Below are 20,114 nucleotides of genomic sequence, written 5' to 3' on the forward strand. Positions count from 1 at the left end.
AAAGCAATGGGTCTTAAGGCATTTCCGTGGAGCAGTGACAGTCGGTGCTGGAGGGAGAGTTGAGCACCAATAAAAGAGGAATTGGAAGTTTTCCTGCACTTGGGGGTGTGGGAGCACAGAGAGGGGCGGAAATAAAGCAAAACAAAAGCAAAATCCAGAAATTCCCATAAAATGAGCGGCGTTCTCTCGCAGGGCCGAGCAGGGCTGTGCCGCGGCCGGGAGAGGGCACCCACCATCCGCCTGCATGCTCTCCCGCTCGTGCCTCAGTTTCCCCACCCGTTCCGTGCCGGGCGGCGCCGTGGCCGTGCCCGCTGCATGCCCGGCACCGTGCCCGGGCTGGGGATGCCGGAGCTGCTCGCTCCTCGCAGCTCGCAGGGCAGCGCCCCTGCTCCTGCTCCGGCCGTGCCCGTGTCCGGCGGCGGGGCCGCCTGGCGCGGGGAGAACGTTCCGGCTGAGCGGAGGCGGCCCCGGCTGCCAGCCCGCTCTCGCCCGGGGTGGGCACCCTGAGACCAGTAGGGAGAGACAGAAGGAGAGGATTCCGCTCTTTCTTACAGCAACTTGTAATAGATTTTTCCGGGCGAAACATCTTTGCATTCAGGAGGCCCTGTCACAAGCCATCAGCCTCAGCCAGGGAGAAACAGATGGAGAGTTAATTTTGGCGGGGAGGGCACTGCCACGCTCCCTCCTCTCCCTCAGTCTGTTCAGGGAGAGGAGCCGGGTTGAGGCCTCGCGGCCGTGCCGCCCCTCGCTGCCGCCTCCTGGCGATCCCGGGGGGCTCCGGGGCCACCGCGGGTCCCCCGCCCCGCTCGGTGCTGCTCAGCGCCAAGGACACGCCGGGACATCTCAGCGCGTGACCTGGTGGTGGCTCTTGTCGTGGTGACCAGCGCAGGTGGGTGATCGTGTCCTGCCTTCCCACGGCCGCGGCTCCACGTCCCGGTGATGCCCTGGGAGCAAACCCGGCCGCGGCAGGAGGGTGGCACGGCAGTGCCCGGTGCAGCCGGGGACACCCGGGTGGGCTGGGGGTGGAGGGGACACCATCTCCCAGGAGAAGGCACGTGTGTGGCAGTGAGGGCAGAGATTCTGTCTGGACACTTTGGGAGCCCCCAGAACATCCCCAACATCACAGACCGGACTGGGAACTGAGGTGTAGCCATGGAAGGGCTGGAGGAGAAATCAAACCCTAATTGTGCCCGATTCCCAAGGGCTGAGGCAGCACTAACTGCTTTATAATTATAAATAATTGTGTGGCAAAGGATAAAATTGTGTTTGACACATCAGCTCTGGAGGAGGGTGTTGCTTCATCAGGAAATTTGTCATCCCTTGGCTCTGTCAGTCTTGAGCCTGAGGTGTGAAGGGGGAGATGGGGATGGGCAGAGGGAGCAGCAGGTCAAGGGAAGGACGGATGGAAGAGAAGGATGGACAGCAGGACACTGTGGAGGGGAGGTGGAGTGCTGTGGTACCAAGCCGTGTGAAGAGCAGAGGCACAGGTGTGCCAGCTGAGGCAGGGAGCAGGCAGGGCTGTCCCTCTGCCCTGGCACGGCTGTGGCTCCTCACCCAAGGGGCTGTGGCTGCAAAAATGGCAGCACAAGGCACCCCAGGGGTGTCCCGGCACCCGCTCATCTGGTGGGACAGCGTGAGCAGGGCAGGGCTGGGGCCATGTGAGAGCCCACCCCACTGCAGCTGCCATCCCACGGGTCCCCTCCACCCACAGCCCTGGTGCCGCTCCTCCCTGGGCACACACGAGGATGCTCGTGTGAAGGTGATGAAGGTGAAGGGTGGGCAGGCCCTGGCACAGGGTGCCCAGAGCAGCTGTGGCTGCCCCTGCATCCCTGGCAGTGCCCAAAGCCAGGCTGGACAGGGCTTGGAGCAGCCTGGGACAGTGGGAGGTGTCCCTGCCATGGCAGGGGTGGAACGGGATGGGCTTTAAGGTCCCTTTCATGCCAAACCAATCTGGGATTCTCCAAGGCTGTCTCATAATTGCTGTCTCATCAGCGCGGTCACCACCCCTGGACCTGCTGAGCCCGGGGAACATCCCCGAGGCAGAGCCGGGACCGGCTCCTCGCTGTGGGGCCGCCGGGCTCCAGCCCCGTCCGGCGCTGCTCGGGAGGGGGCACGTCAGGGAGCGAGGGCTCCAGCGCTCTCTGTGATTCACTCTGACTATAATGGGAGCTGCTGGTGAATATTTTATGGCTCCCACAGGGCAGATAGAACATATTGTGCATTTTACGCCACAAATCTCCTCCTGGAGACAGAGGGAAGCTTAAAAAAGAGCAGCACCAGCGCTGGGTTGAGGGGGGCAGAGCTGCAGCGCCGGTGCCAGCGTGAGTATCGCAAGGGCGCTGTCGCCCACCTCCATCACCTTCCCGGGGGTGCCCATGAGTGCCCTGTACCCAGCACCGGCCCGGGCTCGGGATGCTGCCGGCCGCAGCACCGGGCTGTGGTGAGCGGCTGCGGCCGCTGCCCCGGGCCAGGCCCGGCAGCTCTGCGGCTCTGCGGCGCAGGCGAAGTGCTTTGCCCGGGGCTGAGCCCTGCAGGAGGGTCCCTGCCTGCGCCCCGGCCTGCCTTTCCCTTCGTCAATAATGCAGCCGCTGCCCCGGGCGCCCGCCGGCGCTGCCCGCAATAATGGATCGGGATGCGAGCGGCCCCTCCTCATCCTCCGCCGCGTCCCGCGCTCTGCCAGGAGCTGCCGAGGCACGGAGGAGCGTTCACCTTCACCGGCACCAGCCCGGCCGGCAGGGACAGGGACGGGGGCTCCCTGCAGGCAGCCCCATCCCCAGCCCGGCACCCCCGGCAGGAGCGGGCACCTCCCTTCAGCAGGGACACTGGGCGCGGCCACCACCGGCACCGAGTGCCAGCAGGAGCTCGGGTGGGACCCCAGCCTCGCCGAGGGGCCGTGCGTGCATGGGTGAGCTCGGGTGCCAGGGTGCTCATCCTGCCTCCCTCGGGCACGCTCCATGCCAGGCAGGGAACATCCCGGATCCTGCAGCTGCCTGCACCACCTGCGCTGGAGCCGGGGAGTTACCTCGGACCACGGCAGCAGCGGGAAAGAGGAGGAAGAGGAGGAGGATACAGGCACCAGTGGGTCAGGGCCAGCCCACGTGTGCCGCTGTAGGTGGTGAGCGGCCCTTTGTCCTCCCACACCAGAGAACCCCAGCTCCTCCCCAGCCACCAGCCAGCGGGATGAGGACCTGATACTTGGGTCAGCTTCAGATAAGGGAGAAAGCCCCCGAGATCTGGGTCAGGCCCGGGCTACCTAGAGAGCAGTCCCCAGCCCCCCGACACGGCCGGGCAGGTTGGGAGGGCACAGGCGGCCAGAGGGGACCAGCCCGAGCCTCAGTGGTGGCACCACGGAGCCGCCACCTCCCCCGTCCCCAGCTCCGATGGGTGAGCAGAGCCCTCCAGCATCCCCCGCTTCCGAATGGGGGTGCGGCAGAGCCGCAGAGGGCGGGCTGGAGCCGCTCTGGGCTGCCCACCTGGGGACACGGGGGCGCACGGCTGGGTGGCTTCACAGCAGCGCTGCCACGGCATCCTAGGGCCCCACACTGTCCCTCCCGGCTTCCCCAGGGGTGACACTCAGGGGTCACCCAGACAGACAGGAGGAAGGAGAAGACTTTGCCGGGATGAAGAGGAGGACCCCACCCCAGGACGGCTCCTCTCCTCCTCTTCCTCCTCCTCCTCGCGGGCTCCATGCGAGGGCAGCGGGCGCGGGGCCGCGCACGGTCCGGGCCGGCACAGCTGGGGCCGGGCTGTCACGGGCTGGGCTATCGAATCTGAAAGCAATTAAAGCCATCACCAGCGCTCGCTCGGGGCTGGCTCCAGGCTGCAGGGAACCTGCCACAACAGATCATGTGCTCGATGCTGCTGGCCCGAGGACCTGCTCCCACCCGCGCCCCGGCACGCTCCGGTGCCAGCCCCGCGCGGGGGCCCGGCCAGGCCGTGAGGCCACCGGAGGGGCCACGAGGCAGCCCCGGCAGCCGCCTCGCTGCCGCCGCCTCTCCGTGGGGCTCTGCTGCCCGGGGCTCGGCGCAGCGGCTCGGCCACCGGCTTTGGCCACGGCCGCTCGGGTGGCGAGGAGCTGGCGGTGCTCGGGGGGGTCCCGTGGGTCCCGGGCAGGGCCCGCACCCCGCCGCTCTCCCGTGGGCACGGGGCGGGGGTGGGCACGGCTGGCAGCTGTGGATGTTCCCGGCAGAGTGGCCGTAGCTGGTGACCCACGGCTTGTCCCACACGGTGACATTGGGGACAGCCCCAGCCGGTCCTATCCCGGGCTGGGGGCAAAAAGCAGCAGAGCCTGATCCGGGCAGCGGCTGGAAGCAGGGTGGGTGACAGAGGGGCGCTGTGGAGGGGCAGCACCCCCCTATCGTGGGGTGAGGAGGGGGCTCTCACCAAGCCCCTTCCACCCTGTCATTCCCTTTTCCCAACGGAGAACGTTGCCAGGATCCCCTGCCCTCCCCCCTCTCCCCCCAGTTTTGGGGAATCTGCGGCCGCCCGCCCCGTCCCACGGCCCAGGGCCCGCTCCAGCCTTCCAGGAGCATCTCCCGGGGCTAAACCCAGCGCGGGGCTCCCGGCGGGGCGGGGGGCGCCCCCTCCGCGGGCACCGCACAGTTAAGCAGAAGTTTGCTGGTACGGAAGTTGCACATTGTCTTGAGGCACATTTTCTGTTTTTTCACTTGTGAAATATTTCTGTCAGAACCAGTTAATGTACAAATTAGCAGCGGTGGTCTCTCTTACGTCTTCTGACTCACTAATTTGACAGGGGGTGTTTCGGTGGCGGAGCTCGCTCTTGACAGGCAAACGGGAGGTCAGGGACCCGCAGGGGGAGGAGGCACCGAGCCGCAGCTTCCCGGGGGTCCTCTCCTTCCTAGCCCACCCCACCGCTGCCGTTCGCTCTGCCCCGGCTGGAGCGGTTAAGCTCGGGTTTGGTGGTTTTCCCCTCAAATACAACTTTCCCCAAAGAAGGGCCCTTGGGGTGGGTGGGGAGCCCAGGGGTGGGGGTTTGGTTTTGGTGTCCTACAGGCAAACCCAGGGGATCCAGCATGAGGAGGGAACATAGGAAAGGGTTCCCTGCACCACGGCTGCATCCTTCACCTCCTCCAGCCTGGGAATTCAGCTCTGCCTTTCAGGACACCCCCCACGCCCTCAAGAACCCCATCCTCCTCCCCCCATTAGAGAGAAACGAGCTGATGTTCCCTCTCTCTGTGCACATCACAATCCCTCCAGCCCGGGCTCTGGATGAGCCAAGGGGCTGCACAGCGCCCTTTTCCTCCTCCATCTGCACCCTGGGATGTCGCTCGGAGGGCCCCGGCCGCGGGGGGATCAGCCAGAGCGGGCCGGGCCGGGGGCGGCCCCGGCGCTGAGCGATGCGAGCTGGCCGTGCCACCGTGCGAGCTGTCCGTGCTCGGTCCGTGCCACCGTGCGAGCTGTCGCGCGTATCGTGCGAGCTGCGCGCGTGCTCGGTCCGTGCCGTACCGTGCGAGCTGTCCGTGCCCTGTCCGTGCCACCGTGCGAGCTGTCCCTGCTCGGTCCGTGCCACCATGCTTAGACTAATGTCTGGCCTGACTTCTGGCGGCCGCGGTCCGTGCCACCGTGCGAAGCTGTCCTGCTCGGTCCGTGCCCGGTCCCTTGTCCGTGCCGCGGCGAGCTGTCTGCTCGGCCGCGCGACGCTGGCTGCCTGCGTGCGAAGCGCGCCGGTCCGGCTGCGCCGGGCCAGCGCCAGCGGCCCCGCGGCTCGGCGGCTCCCGGGGCCCTGCGCTGGGAACCGGCAGCCTCTGCCCGTGCCATCCTGCCCTGGCACGCAGGAACTGCAGCCAGCTGGCCCAGGATGGAGCTGGATGGAGATGGGCACCTCCTGGAGCAGGGAAGGAGCTCCACAGCTTTGATGTGCCCATCCCTGCTGTCCCCATCCCTGCTGTCCCCATCCCTGCTGTCCCAAGCTCTGCACCTGCCGGGGGCTGGAAATGAGCCCCGGGATGGGACCCTGGCTGTGGGAAGGGCACGTGGGTGCAGCCCTCTTCTCCTCATGTCCCCTCTTCCTGCTGCTGTTTGCTGAGGCCTTTGTGAGGTCTCTTGCTCATGGAGTTTACTCCTAAGGGAATAACCTCCCCTGGATGCTTCATCTGTGACCAGCAGACCCCTGTGTCGAGCAGACCCCTGCAAATCCTCCCTCCTCGGGTCAGGCAGGGTGCCTGGGTGACCAGGTTTGGTATTTTATCCTGAAGAGCTCTGAGCTGAGGTCTCAAACCAGCCCAGCCATGGTCCCCACCTCCCACAAGGCTCAGCTCTGTTTTCAGAGATTCTGGACTCACACCAGACCCCCAGACACTGCCCTGTACCAGTGAGGCACCAGCAATAGTGAGAAAACTGGCTTTATATCCCACTGCACACAAACAGTGTCTCTGTCCAGCCTCTTCCAGGAGCCCCTAGGCAGCGGCAGCAGATCTGGAAAGGAACTGGAAACTCCCACTTCCCCTTTCTCAGTGAAAAATGAAAGTTTGCTTTCCAGGGGTGAATCCATGCCCAGCTGGCAGATGAACCAGTCTGTGGTAATGCTGCCAAGGATGCCCAGGTGGTTCCTGCACCACAACAGGGAGGGGATCGTGACCCTTGAAGGAGCTCAGCTCCAGCACTGGACCCTCCTTGTCACAGCAAGGCCAATATCAGCGGCATTCACCACCCCAAGGCCTGTTGGCAGCTCCGTGGAGACACCCCACTCCTTCCCACACCTGAGAAATCCCCACTGGCCATGAGCTGGCACGGAAACCACCATGCTTCCAGCAGGGACAGCTGCCTGCTGCCTCCACGGCTTCCTGGCTCACTTTTGGCGCGAGGATTTGGACAGAGGATGGGCTGGGAGAGAGCTTTGGAGTGAGGCGGCCACTCTCCCTCTCAGCCAGGTCCTGGCCACCTTGGGGCCACCTCAGAGGCCACATCATGCCAGGGTGTCAGTGCAATGGAGACCCTCTGAGAGCACGGTTAGATTGCATAGTAGAGAAAAATTCATCCCTGTGAGGGTGGGCAGGCCCTGGCACAGGGTGCCCAGAGCAGCTGTGGCTGCCCCTGCATCCCTGGCAGTGCCCAAGGCCAGGCTGGGCAGGGCTTGGAGCACCTGGGACAGTGGGAGCTGTCCCTGCCATGGCAGGGGTGGCACTGGATGAGCTTTGAGGTCCTTTCCAATCCAAACCATTCCAGGACCCTGCAGATGGCTGCCCACAGCACACACTGTGTGTGGGGCTCGGGGAGGGCTCTGTACAGGACTTGTAGTGGCTTTTAGGGGCTGCCTGGGAGCTCCAGTGGGGAATAGCCCAGCTTCAGGAAATCCTAGTGAGGCTGGAAAGCAGAGGCAGCTCAGAGCTGCTGGATAAGCCAGGGCTGCTGCCGAGACCCCCCCAAACCCAGCCCCTGCCAGGGTGGGTGTCCAGCTCTGCCCAGGGCTCCTCAGGGCTTCTGCACCCCGGGGTGCTCCAAACGCATCCATGGCAGCACCCCTGGCACACGCAGCTCCCAGCGCCGCCCTGCGCTGCACTGGCCTGGCCAGCAGGGACAGGGCGCGGACAGGGCAGGGACAGGGCGCAGGGACAGGGAGGGACAGGACAGGGACAGGGACAGGGAGTGAGACGTCACTGCCGTGTACAGGGACAGGGACAGGGATAGGACAGGGGACAGGGACAGGGCACCGTGGCTGGACAGGGAGTGGGACAGTGCCCAGGGACAGGGACAGGGACAGGGACAGGGGGCAGCGGCTCCCAGCGGGACTGACGCAGCCCCCGGCAGCCCCCGCCGTTCCCGGCACGAGGCGCTGCGGGAGCAGCGGGCACCGAGCCCCAGCCCCGGCGCTGCCTGCGAGGAGCCGCCGGATGCAGCGGCGGCCGGGGCGAAACAGCTCAGGCAGCACAAATCGACTGTGACAGCCCCAGAAAGGCTGAGCCCGGGGGTGCGGAAAAATACAAGTTAGTTTCCTTTTCCTTACCATATGCTCCCCTTCAGCTGTGGGCGGCAGGATAATTACTGCCATCCACCATGCTGCTCTGGCTTGTCACACACGCTGCCGCCTGCTCCCGCCGAGGGCTCAGCCCGGCACCGCCTCCCGGCCCGCGGGTCACACACGCTGCCGTTTGGCTCCCCCGGCCGCGGGTTTGGCTCTCCCCGGCACCGGGGACATCAGCTTGGAAGCGGCAGAGGTGGGGAGAGAGATGCAGCCCCCCTCCTCTCAGCTGTGTCACTTTGCAGTTGGCTTTGGTGTTGACTCCTGCTCCACCTGTGAGCCCCGGCTGTGCTGTAGCCAGGTGAGGACACCTCTGTCCCTCTTCACAGGACGCTGCTGGGGTTGTCCCCTGTTACATCCCAGGAGACCTCTGGGGACAGCCGCTGCTTGGGCAGATTGGAAGACAAGCTCTGCGGGGCACCCCAAAGGGCAGGGAGGGTCCAGGCTGTGAGCAGGACCAGAGCATCTCCAGAGGCCCCTCCAAGTCCCAGGAGTGCTGGGGCTCTGTGGGGATGAGCTGGAGCCGTGCAGGGCGAGCACCAGGGCCGAGGGATGTGCTGTCACCCTGGCAGGGGCAGGGCACCCTCCTCCAGGGCACCCTTCTGGCCAGCAGGAGCAGGCTGGGGGCTGGCAGGGGGCAGCTCTGTGCCTGGACAGCCCCCACACTGAGGTCCATAACATGGGGATGGAGGGCCATAAAAATGGGATGGAGCTCTGCTACACTCCTTGGACAAGCAGCCGTGGCTGTGCGCTCCAGGAGCGTGCAGACTCCAGGACTCAGATCCTGGCTGGCTCCTGGTACCCTCAGAGATGTCTCTCTGGGTCAGGGACAGGTTTGTCTTGGTCATCACCCTCCCTGGGCATGGGTCCAAGTGGATCTTCATTCCCCAGTTAGTGCCTGGCTTGAACGTAAACTGCTTCAGTGTCTTCATTGAGGAAGAGAAGGACAAAGCTGTGGCTGCCCCTGGATCCCTGTGACTGTTCAGGGTCAGCCTGGGCAGGGCCTGGAGCCACCTGATCCAGTGGAAAGTGTCCCTGGCCATGGCAGGGAGTGAAACGAGATGAGCTTTGAGATCCCTTCCAACCTGTTCCAAGATTCTTTGAGGGGCCTTGGCACACACTCAGCATCTTGCAGGACTTGTTTCTGACTATGGACAGTGGGATCTGGATGGGGACACGATGCCACAAATCAGTGTGGTCCTGCTAGAGTGCCACAGCAGCCGCAGCCTGTGCCTCACCCCTGCAGCAGCTGCTTCTGTGGCTCCTCTGGGGCCAACAGCATCACAGCCCCAGCCCTGAGCCCTGTCCATCATGTCTTTGGACAGCACCTGTACTCGAGCACCTGGCTCCTGCCTCAGTTTCCCCAGCTCCTCAGATCCCTCTCCCTGGCCACAGCAGCATCCCAAAGAAGCTGGACAGCTGAAACACCGGGAGATGCAACAGCTGAAAAAACCAATCCAACTGGCAACTTCCCCGGGAACCCCTGGGAGGCTGTGCTCGAGAGCAGAATGGATCTGGCCCCTGGCTGAACCCTCCTGTCCCAGTGCCCCCGGGGCTCAGATTACACCCGGAAAAGCAAAATTTAGGAGGTCTGAGGTGCTGTGGGCTCTGCACCTCCTGGACAGGTTACGTGGAAGACTGTAGGAGCGTCAGCGGGTGGGACAGTGGGGATGGATGGAGACAGAGATCTCTGCAGCCAGGTCAGGAACTTGGGGTTCATTGCAAAGGGCCTGGGTGCAGGGCCCTGCTGGGAGCTGCCAGCCACAGCTCAGAGCAGGCTGAGAGAGGAGAGGGGGAGAGAGGATGAGAGGGAAAGAGAGTAAGAGGGTAAGAGAGTGAGGTTCCCATTACAATACAATAAATCTTCTTCTGTGTTGAATATTCTAATTCTCACTAACCAATCTAGTACAAGATACAAATCATGTAATATTTACATACAGCCTATAAGAATAATTTCATTACCACACTGTGTTACATTTTAAACCCTAAAAACTCCTCTTTGGGCCCCTTCTGCCAAGCTGTAGGGTCTGCTCTGACCCTTGGGCCTGTCTGCAAAGCAGAAGGTGTTGTTCCATCAGAAGGGAATTACCTTCAGCTGGCCACACCATTGTTTTCCAGTTGTTCAGTAACTGAGGTATCTCAAAGCTTGCTTTCATTTCAATCTCACTTATAGTTTCTATATTCTCAAAATCTTTTGCCAGACAATCATATTTATAAGGCTCTCCTGTTTCATCTTCCCGAACAGAAGACAAACTTTCCCATACACTGAGCAGGATTCTTGCTTCCCTTCCACATCTGAAAAGGAAACCCCAGACCCCATCTGCCTGCCCTGCCCATCCCTGGGCGGTGTCTGTGCCTGGCCCTGCCTGGCACCCCTGGCTGTGCCCTGGCTGTGCCCAGCATCCCTGGCAGTGCTCAGCATCCCTGGCAGTGCTCAGCATCCCTGGCAGTGCCCGGCATGGCTGTACCCAGCTCCCCTGGCAGTGCTCAGCACCCCTGGCTGTGCCCTGGCTGTGCCCAGCATCCCTGGCAGTGCTCAGCATCCCTGGCTGTGCCCAGCTCCCCTGGCTGTGCCCAGCTCCCCTGGCAGTGCCCGGCATGGCTGTGCCCAGCTCCCCTGGCAGTGCCAGCCGCTCGAGTGCCTCGCTGTGCGCTCACCCAGCTCTGCGGCCAAGGGCCGGAGCCGGGCGGCGCAGCGGGGCCGGGCTGATGCGCTGTGACAGCGCCGCTCAGCTCCCGCTGCCGCGCTCGGGGCGCCCAGCCGGGCACGGCCGGGGGGCTCGGGGCCGAGGGGGGCTGGGGAATCCTTCGCCATGGCCCGATGTCCCCTGACGTCACTGGAGGGCGGTTTAATTTCCGTCAATCGCACGGAAAATCGCATGTTTGGCCCCAGAGCCCTCCTCCCCACGCCCCCCCCAGCCGCCTGTCCTATTTTGAAGGGCTCATTTCCCCGGCGCTAATGAAAGCGACAGCCGTGCAGGGCTGGTATTTGGGGTTATCAGTGAGAATATTAATGGTGCTGCTCGGCGTTAACTCTTGCTGAGCCGGAGCCGGGCTGAGCCTGCCCACAGCAGAGCCCGGACTCCTCAGCACCACATCCGGGACTGGGGTGGGATGGGAACCCCACTTCCACGAGGGTTTAGTTGATTCAATAATTTCTGAGCCCCAGGGAGGGGATTGACCCAGCTGCTCCTGCTGAGGGAGCCGAGGTGGAGGTGAGGGGATGCTCTGGGTGCTGTTACCTGGAGCAGCAGCCAGGCTTGGGCAGCAGGGGAGGATGGGGACACCAAGGGACCTCCCCGGGGGAAAGGCAGGAGCCAGAGGTGACCTGTCACAGCCAGGATGTGGGCAGGGAGAGGGGATGAACTCACCTTGCACAGGAAGGCTCTGGCAGTCTGAGCGCGTTCGTGTTTGGCTGGAGATGTTCATGGTTGACTGGAATGCAGAGTTCCCCACGAGGGCTTTGCAAACAGCTGTGTGCAGATGTTAAAGAACAAACACATCCCAGAAAACATCCTCTAACACTCATGGTACAGAGATGAGCCTTTCAGCAGGGCCTGTTGTGATAGAATGAAGGGTGGTGGTTTTAAACTGAAACAGGGGAGATTTAGGTAGGATATAAATAAGGTTTTTACAATGAGGGTGGTGAGGCCCTGGCACAGGGTCCCCACAGGAGCTGTGGTTGTCCCATTCCTGGGAGTGTCCAAGGCCAGGTTGGAGGGGGCTGGAAGGAGCCTGGGATAGTGGAAGGTGTCCTGCCCATTGCAGGGAGGGGTGGAACTGGATGGGCTTTAAAGATCCTTCCCAGCCCAAACCTTTGTGTGGTTCTGTGATTCACATCCTCACTCCACTGACCTCTCACTTGGTTTCACGGTAATTCAGGTCACTGCCGTGCCAGTGGAGGTTCCGTGTGAAGTCCCCAAGCCCCTGCCCCTCAGAGGCACCTCAGGGTGGCTTCTCCCTGTGGATCCCACGGGCACGAGCTCGTTGCAGTGGTGAGGGGGTGCTTGTGCTGGCACCCCTCAGTCACAGCCTGCAGAGGAGCTCACGTGCCCAGGAAGGGCGTGAATGTGCCTCCTTAGACTCCCTAGGGAACCATCCTCAGGGATAAAGGATCTCCTTGGGCTGGGCCTCAGAAAGAGACTATCAAAGAACCACAGAATATCCTGAGCTGGGAGGGACCAACTCAGCACAAGGATCACCAAGTCCAACTCCTTGATTGTGAGAATTGGCCCATCAGCCTGTCCTACACAGCAGAACCTGACAGTGGGGAAGGGGCAGGGGAGTTGTGCTGTGCCCAAAGACTCCAGGCAGCAGCTCCCTTGGAGATCCAGGGCTGCTGAAAACCGCAGCAAACACTGATTTTATCCCAGCATCTACCCAAGCTTTGAGTACGACAGGATTCACTGGCAGGTTTCCTGGAGAAAAACCAGGCAGGATGCTGGGAATGCCACCAGGGCCACAGCAGTGACAGGTCCCACCTGAGGAGAGCCTGGTGTTTGCCAGCGGGAGAGCAGCTCAGCCCCAGCCTCCAGTGAGGACACGAGGTCTCAGAGCAGCCCCTGCGCTCTGGAGCTGCCGGCTCGTCCCTGGAGCTCCTCTAATTGGATGCATTTAAAGATGCTCCTGAGCTGTCTGTGTCTCCAGCAGGACACACATCCCTAAAATGACACCAGCTAATTAAGTCCGTGGAAGCCCAAGGACTCTTGTGTGCCTTGTTTGTTATCCAGGAGCCTGAGGCAAGGCTGAGGCCAGCAGGACCCTGACAGGCAGCTGGAGAAAGCTGGTAATGACAGGGCCACCAAACCAGCCAGGGAGGAAGAGGCAGGAGAGTACAGAAATCAGCAGTGACAACAACAACCGGCCATGCTGACGGTGCTGAGACACCTCCTGTGCCTTGGAGAGCTGGGATCAACGAACCAGAGAGCTCCTCACCCTCTTCCAGGCACCTCCAGGCCAAATGGGATGCAGGGTGGCAGCAGTGGGCACTGAGGATGGAGTTTGCTGCTCGAAAGTCAAGAGACAAATCTCTTATCAGACTGTTCTCGTGATTTCTGGCAAAACACAGCAGCAGCACCCCTCTAGTTTGGCTGGAGAGCTGTCTGGGTGCCCAGCTGCCCAGGACAACAACCTGGAAAGCCCTTCCTGCTGGCCTTCAGGGGTCAGGAACCAGGGCAGAAGGTTCAACACGCACAAGTGCAGGGCTGGGCCTGGGAGAGCACTTATGACAGGACATCACCTGCCTCCCCTGCTTTCAGCATCCCCTCCTGCTGTCCTTCACTCTCTGCTTCTGCATTCTGGACAAAGCCCCTCCTGCAGCAGCCTGGAGCCCACTCCCACCTCCCTCACCCTGCTCTGCTCACAAAACACTGGACCAGGATTCCAGGGCAGTGGTGTCCCCATCGCTGGAGGGGTTAAAAAGCCACCCAGGTGTAGCACTTGGGGACAGTGCTGGGTTAGTGGTGGTGCTCAGTGACCTCAGAGGGCTTCTCCAGCCTGAGTGATTCTGTGATTCTATGAGAGCTCCTTTACAGGGTGTGTGTCCACTCCACTGCTCCCTTTTCTCTGATACCACCCCATGGGAGAGAAAAGGAGATGATTCACGTGGCTGCAGCGGCTGAGCAGACACCAGGAGTGCAGCACCACACCATGGCTGATGGTTCATGGCTAATTAATGGTTAATGACTAATGGCTAAGGGTCTGCTCGTCCCTCTGGCCCTGTTTTGGTGCCAGAGGAGCTGCTGAGGGAATTCCAGATTTTGTTTTGAATTATTCTGAAACCAAACCAGGGAGAGGTGTCTGCAGAGGGCTTTCAGCCTTTCGAACAAGGTTTCCCAAGCAGCACCTCATGGACAAGAGAAGCCCATACAATTCCATGATTTTTATCCTTAAAAATCCTCCATCTTTTGAGCTTCTCAGGTCTCCTTTATACAGGGGATGGATGGATGGATGGATGGATGGATGGATGGATGGATGGATGGATGGATGGATGGATGGATGGATGGTGGGTGGGTGAGACATGACCCACCTGGAACAAAGGTACCTGGTGAGCACCTGGGGGACAGGAAAGCTTCAGAGCAAGAGCAAAATTCATTTTGCCCAATTTCAGACGCCTGGGTGATGGTCACAGTGCCATGGTTTAGCTCCAGGTGGTCCTGCAAGGAGCAGGAAGCTGCACTGGGTGATCCTTATGGGGCCCTCTCCAGCTGGAGATGCTCTACAGTTCTGTGGCTGAAGGTGGGAGGAGGTGCAGAGTCCTGGGGCTACCCAGCATTTCCCCTGTCTGTGGTCAGGGCAAGGAGCAGCCCCAAGCTTGGTATTGGTGTCAAGAGCTGCTTCCAGTGAGGCTGGGAACGGTCTGTCCCAGCTCCTCTGGTGTGAATGACTATTTGTGACCTTCAAATTCAGCACTGACCAGTAACAGAAATACCCAGATTGCACCTGAGTGGGTGACCTTGAAATAAGGGGAATCAAACAAGGACCAAAGAACACCAAGGATCAGAACCAGCAGAGAAATCTTTTGCCATGAAATCCATCCATTCATTATAATTTTTTTTAAAATTCAATTTTGGCTGTAATGGTGACTTTTCTCCCCGGCAATGAGCACGTGGGAGGAAATGGATGTGCTCAGCTGAGGAGGGGTCAGTGCTTCTCTCAGCCCTGCGTGTGAGTGCTGCGCTCCCAGGGAGGCTCTGGGGAGCCTGCAGCTCTCCAAGGAACCTCGTCACATTTCCTTCCTCCAGTTACTTATGATTCCCTGAACATCCAAAGCCTGCAGTTTACATTATATGACAGAGCAAAAATGTCCTATGGGCAAGGGTCTGGGGAATCACACAAATAGCAATTTACTAATTTCATGCTGCCTGTAGAAATCCTAAAGGCCTGGGGGCCTGGGGATGGGATGTGAAGCTTTTCTCTTTTGGGGCAATTAGTTTCAATCCAGCCTGTCTAATGACTGAAGGTTCTTGTTTGCCTGAAGGGACTTCAGAGGCCTGAGGGAAAAGGGTCAGGATCTCTGAGCAGCTCAGGTCTCCAGATCATCAAACCCACCTCTACACATTGGGCTGGCATGGGCCAAGTCAATGAGGTTTCACCCTTTAGGATGGAGAAAAGATTCCTGATAAAGATGGAGCTGGTAGACAAAGGTGTGGAGGAGCCTCGGCTTTCCCCATTTCCATGGAAATTGTGCTCCTGAGTGAGATTGCACAGAAAGCTCCTGCCTTGGCTGCAGGGTCTCTACAAATGATTTTTGTCTGGTCTTGGCCAAACACAGCCAGACTCCAGATCCCATTCCACAGCCCCAGCAGCAGCGATTCACCAGATACAGGGGCAGGTTTCTGCTCTGAGCTGCAGCCCCCAGGGTGCTGAGCTCCCTGCCCAGAGCCTGGCAGCTCAAGGCTCATGGAGCAGACCTCGGTGTTCCCCTGGATTTTGCTGAGGAAGGTGAGCAGCAGGTCCCAGCCTGCTGTTGGTTTTGTTCTTTTGGAGGTGTCATCATAGGATGTTGTTTGGAGCCTGTATTTTACCCTGTGCCAGTGATGGACAAATGTTTGCCTGAGCAAAGGCATGGTAAGGACTCCAGGATGCCCAGAGAAGATTTGGGGTGTTGTGGGGGGTTGTCTGACATGGGTGTGACCTGGGGATTTTGGCCAGGGAACTGTTCCCATGAGGAGCTGAGAGAAGAGCCTTGGGAAAGGCAGTTGGAACCAGAAGACCCTTAAGGTCCCTTCCAACCCAAACTATTCCATGATTTTGTGAATCTTTTACAAAGAAGATCTGATATGGGACAGAAGGACTTTCTTCCCCCTCGTCTCAACATCTCCCAGAGCAGCAGCTCTCGCTCCTCAGCACCAGTCCCATTTTCTGGGGATCATTTCAGCTGGCAGTGCCCCAGCACAGGGCCTTTCCCGCAGGGAGCAGGAGTGGCCACGTTCCTGTGGCAGTCCCAGGGCAGTCCCACAGCGCCTCGCTCCCAGCTCCATGGCTGCATTGCACCGTGCTGCCTCCTGCAGCTGTTTTCCCTGCGGCCTTTCCAGGGGCTGGGGGTGCTGCAGGGGTGCTCTCGGCAGCTCAGCCCAGCCCAGCTCAGCCCAGCCCAGCCCAGCTCAGCCCAGCCCAGCTCAGCCCAGCCCAGCCCAGCTCAGCCCAGCCCAGCCCGGCTCAGCCCAGCCCAGCCCAGCCCAGCCCAGCCCAGCCCAGCTCAGCTCAGCCCAGCCCAGCCCAGCCCAGCTCAGCCCAGCCCAGCCCAGCCCGGCTCAGCCCAGCCCAGCCCAGCCCAGCCCAGCCCAGCTCAGCCCAGCTCAGCTCAGCCCAGCCCAGCCCAGCTCAGCCCAGCCCAGCCCAGCCCAGCCCAGCCCAGCCCAGCCCAGCCCAGCCCAGCTCAGCCCAGCCCAGCCCGGCTCAGCCCAGCCCAGCCCGGCTCAGCCCAGCCCAGCCCAGCCCAGCAGCCCCAGCTCTGGCTCGCAGCTGCACGGAGCCGTTCCCATCGGTGGCTGTCCCCAGCCGCTGCCTGCCCTCCCCCGCACTGTCACAGCCCTGGCACCGAGCTGGGGGCAGCAGGGGGGAGGCTCTCGCCCACCGAGACGGGTTTTTTTTTCCCGGCCGGGGTTGCTAGGAGGCTGAGCCACGCCTTTAGCGGGCCTGCCGGCCGTGCTTGGCTCCTCACAGCTGGAGAAATCTCCTGGAGGCCCGGCCCGGACAGAGCAGGGGGCGTGAATGGGAAGCAGAGAGGAATGGTCTGGGTGCGGGACAGCGGCAGAGCCCAGCTGTGCGCAGCAGACACAGACCGTGGGCTGCTGGGGTTGGCACCAGGAGAGAGCATCCAACCTGGCCAAGCCGCTGCCCAAGCGCACTCCAGGGACACAGACCCTGCTGGCTTTGCCTCACCTTTGTCTCACCTCTTATCCAACCACCGCCGCGGGAAACACCAACCCGGGGCACATCCCCTGCCCGCAGGGACCCCGTCCCAGCCCCACGCGTGCCGGGGATCCACGACCCCCGCTCCAGCCCCGCTCCCCCGCCGCCGCCGCCGCTCCCCCCGTGCCCGTCAGCGCTGATGGGCCCTGACAGCGCTGCTCTTTTTCTCACGCCCCGCCGGGTGCTGCGAGCGGGGGGACCCGGCCCGGGGGAGGTCGCGTTGCACCGAGCAGCTGTTCCCCATCACATCGCGGAGCGCTGCCCGCGCCGATGGGACGCGGCTGCCGCAGCGCCGACGGCTCCGGGAGCGGAGAGAGCGGCACGGGGGGACCGGACCGGGCAGGACGGACACGGGGGGGGTGGGATCGGTCCAAGGAGGATGGACACGGTGAGAGTGGGATTGGACACAGTGGGGCAGGATGGACACAGTGGGGGATGGGATTGTCCCGGGCAGGATGGACACGGTGGGGATGGGATCGGTCAGGCTGGGGGGTGGGATCGGTCCGGGCAGAATGGACACGGTGGGGTGGGATCGGTCCGGGCAGGATGGACACGCTGAGGATGGGATCGGCCTGGCTGGGGAGATGGGATCGGTCCGGGCAGGATGGACACGCTGGGGATGGATCCGGCTGCCCGGGCCCCGGGCCGTGCAGGTGCAGGTGCAGGTGCAGGTGCAGGTGCAGGTGCAGGAGCGGGCAGGGCTCCGCCCAGCAGAGCAGGGCTCACCCTCGCTGCGCTGACCCAACGCGCCGCTCCCGCCTGTCTGCGATCCCTCATCCACGCCCTGAAAAAGTCTCCTCTGTCCTCCTCATCTGCCACCTCCAGAGCTGCATCCCAGCAAGTTGTACCCTTTCTCTGCTATTCCTGGCTCATCCAACCTACGGTCAGCTGTGGCTGGGAGCATTTTGTGCAGGAGACGGAGGGTGCCCCGTGCTCCTCCACTTTGCATCCAAGCCTACTCCTTTTCCCTGTGCAGAGCAGCCAGGTTTGCAAAGCTGCTAGCAGAGCAGCCTGGATGCACTAGCCCCTAAAACGTGTGGGGCACAAGCCTGGTGTCAGGAGCTACTCCAGCTCCTGCAGAAAGGAGGTGGAAGATGAAGATGAGGGGTAGAGATCCCTTCCAACCCAGATCCTGAACACAAATAAGGCAGAGCAACAGGACCTGTGCAGGTCCTGCAGCCCAGTGTGGCTGCACAGCAATCATGTCCACGCTGCTTCCCCGAGCTCAGGCTCAGCCCTCCTGGCCTTCCTTGGGCAGCAGAAGTTCCCATTCCTGGTGCTTGCAGGAGTTCTGCAGCCTCACTGCACAGCTTATCCATTTTTAACGAGCCCACCTCATAAATACTTTGTAAAGCACCTTCTAGCCAAAGTGCTTTTTTTGATTATTTTTTCTTCCTTGGCTGCTTGAAAGAGCTGCTCACCCTCCCGTTTCTCTCTGTTCTATTGTCTTGCACACATTTGCTATGCTGAAGTTACAAGCTCTGCCTCCAACACCTGTGGTGGGTCACAGTGAAGGATCACAGTGCTCCCCTTTGCTCCCTACACCCTTCCCAGCACCCTGCAGCACCCTGGTGCCTCCATCGACCCTACTGAGCACTGGGAGCAGCCCAGATGGGCTCAGACCCTCACCCAGACCTTCCTCACCATTTCCATCCCACAGAGCCTCCTTCCCTGCTGTCCACCCTGGGCTCTGGGCAGGACTAGAGAGCAGGACCTGCCCTCTTCCTTCCCGTGGCTCTCACATCTTCCCAGTTCCCTCCAGCTCTGCCGTTTCTCCCTGAATTCCCATGACAGGTTAAGAAGCAGGTGGGTGCTGAGCAGGAGAAATGACAACCCAAGCACAACTTGCCAGAGCTGCCTCCCTGCCTGGGAGATGTTCCCAAGCCAGGGCCTGGCTTGTTCAACGTGCAGCAGGTTATTTTTATCTTTCCCTCTTTCTGAATCAATGTGCTGCACGGATCAGACCAGCGCTTCCCAGGCAACTGGCCACAGAGCTGCTCTGTCACTGGCCAAGCTTCATCCTCTCCAAAAACCTGTCAGGGCAGCTGAAGGGAGCCGGGTTGTGTCAACTGACGTGGATTTGTCTCCAATTCCTCATTGTATGGCTCCAGCAAGCCTTGGCCTTGCCAGGTGCTGGTGCCCAGCGAGCAGCCCAGCAGCACCAGCTCATCCCTGCTCCTGCTCCCAGCTCCTGCCTGTCCTGGTCCCTCTCACAGTTTCAGTGCAGTGCTGTGGGTGCCGCTGCCTGGACAAGGTCCTGCTGCCTGTCCCAGCCTTCCCCCTCCCTAAATGCTTGGCCCCATTTCAACTGAATTGGACAAAATAGTCAAAAGCTGAAAAATTGTAAGAATTTTTGTGAGGCTTCTTGGGCTTTTTCCAGTAAAAGACCCAAATTTCCAAGGAAATGCTGCCATGTGAAGTCATTGGGACCTCCTAGAAGCACCACCAGACCATCCATGGCCACCCAACCAGCGCCAGGGCTCCAGGAAATCCTGCCTCAGGTCCTGCAGGATAGGATATGACAGGGCACAGGAGCAGGAAGGTCTCCTTAGAGCTGGGGAAGTGAGTGAATGCAGTGCGTAATGGGACAGAGAGCACAAAAGTGAGGTGGGAAGAGACTGGGATGTAAATCCAGGAAAGCAACTGCTCCCACTGTGGCTTTTCCCACCCTTTAGGACCCCTTTTGCTGGCCTCTGAACCTGATTTCCTCTTCTCTGGGTGGCAGGAGCACCCAGATGGGTTGCAGGGGCTTTTGCCATTTTTCTTCTACTGATTTTTAACTTTGTTCTTATTTTTCAGCTGCGAGAGCCTCACTCTTGTCCAGCACCTGTCTTCCACAGGTTTTGTCACCCCCAGCCCAGTGAGGAGGCAAGAAAGGGACATCTTTAGAGCTTTTTGTAGCTGTTCTCTCCGTGCCTTGGTGTTAATGGCTCTTGAAGGCGGCCGGAGCCCATCAGGCAGCGCTGAGCAAGCCGAGCGTGGAGCGGCCACGGCCCCGGGGCTCAGCCCCGCTCCTGCCGCCGCCAGAGCCCCCTGTGCTCGGCCAGGGCTCTGCTCGGCTCTGCCTCGCTGCTGGCCCCGCTGTGCTGGAGATCCTGCGCCCTGCAGGTGCCATCGCCAGGAGCCCGGGGCTGGGCCGCAGGCTCGCGTCTGCAGCTGGCACAGATCTTCCTGTGAAAAGTGCACATCACACGGCTCTACACAGGTGTTTACCATGTGT

This window comes from Camarhynchus parvulus, chromosome 14, assembly GCF_901933205.1.
Source record: "Camarhynchus parvulus chromosome 14, STF_HiC, whole genome shotgun sequence".
NCBI lineage: Eukaryota > Metazoa > Chordata > Aves > Passeriformes > Thraupidae > Camarhynchus > Camarhynchus parvulus.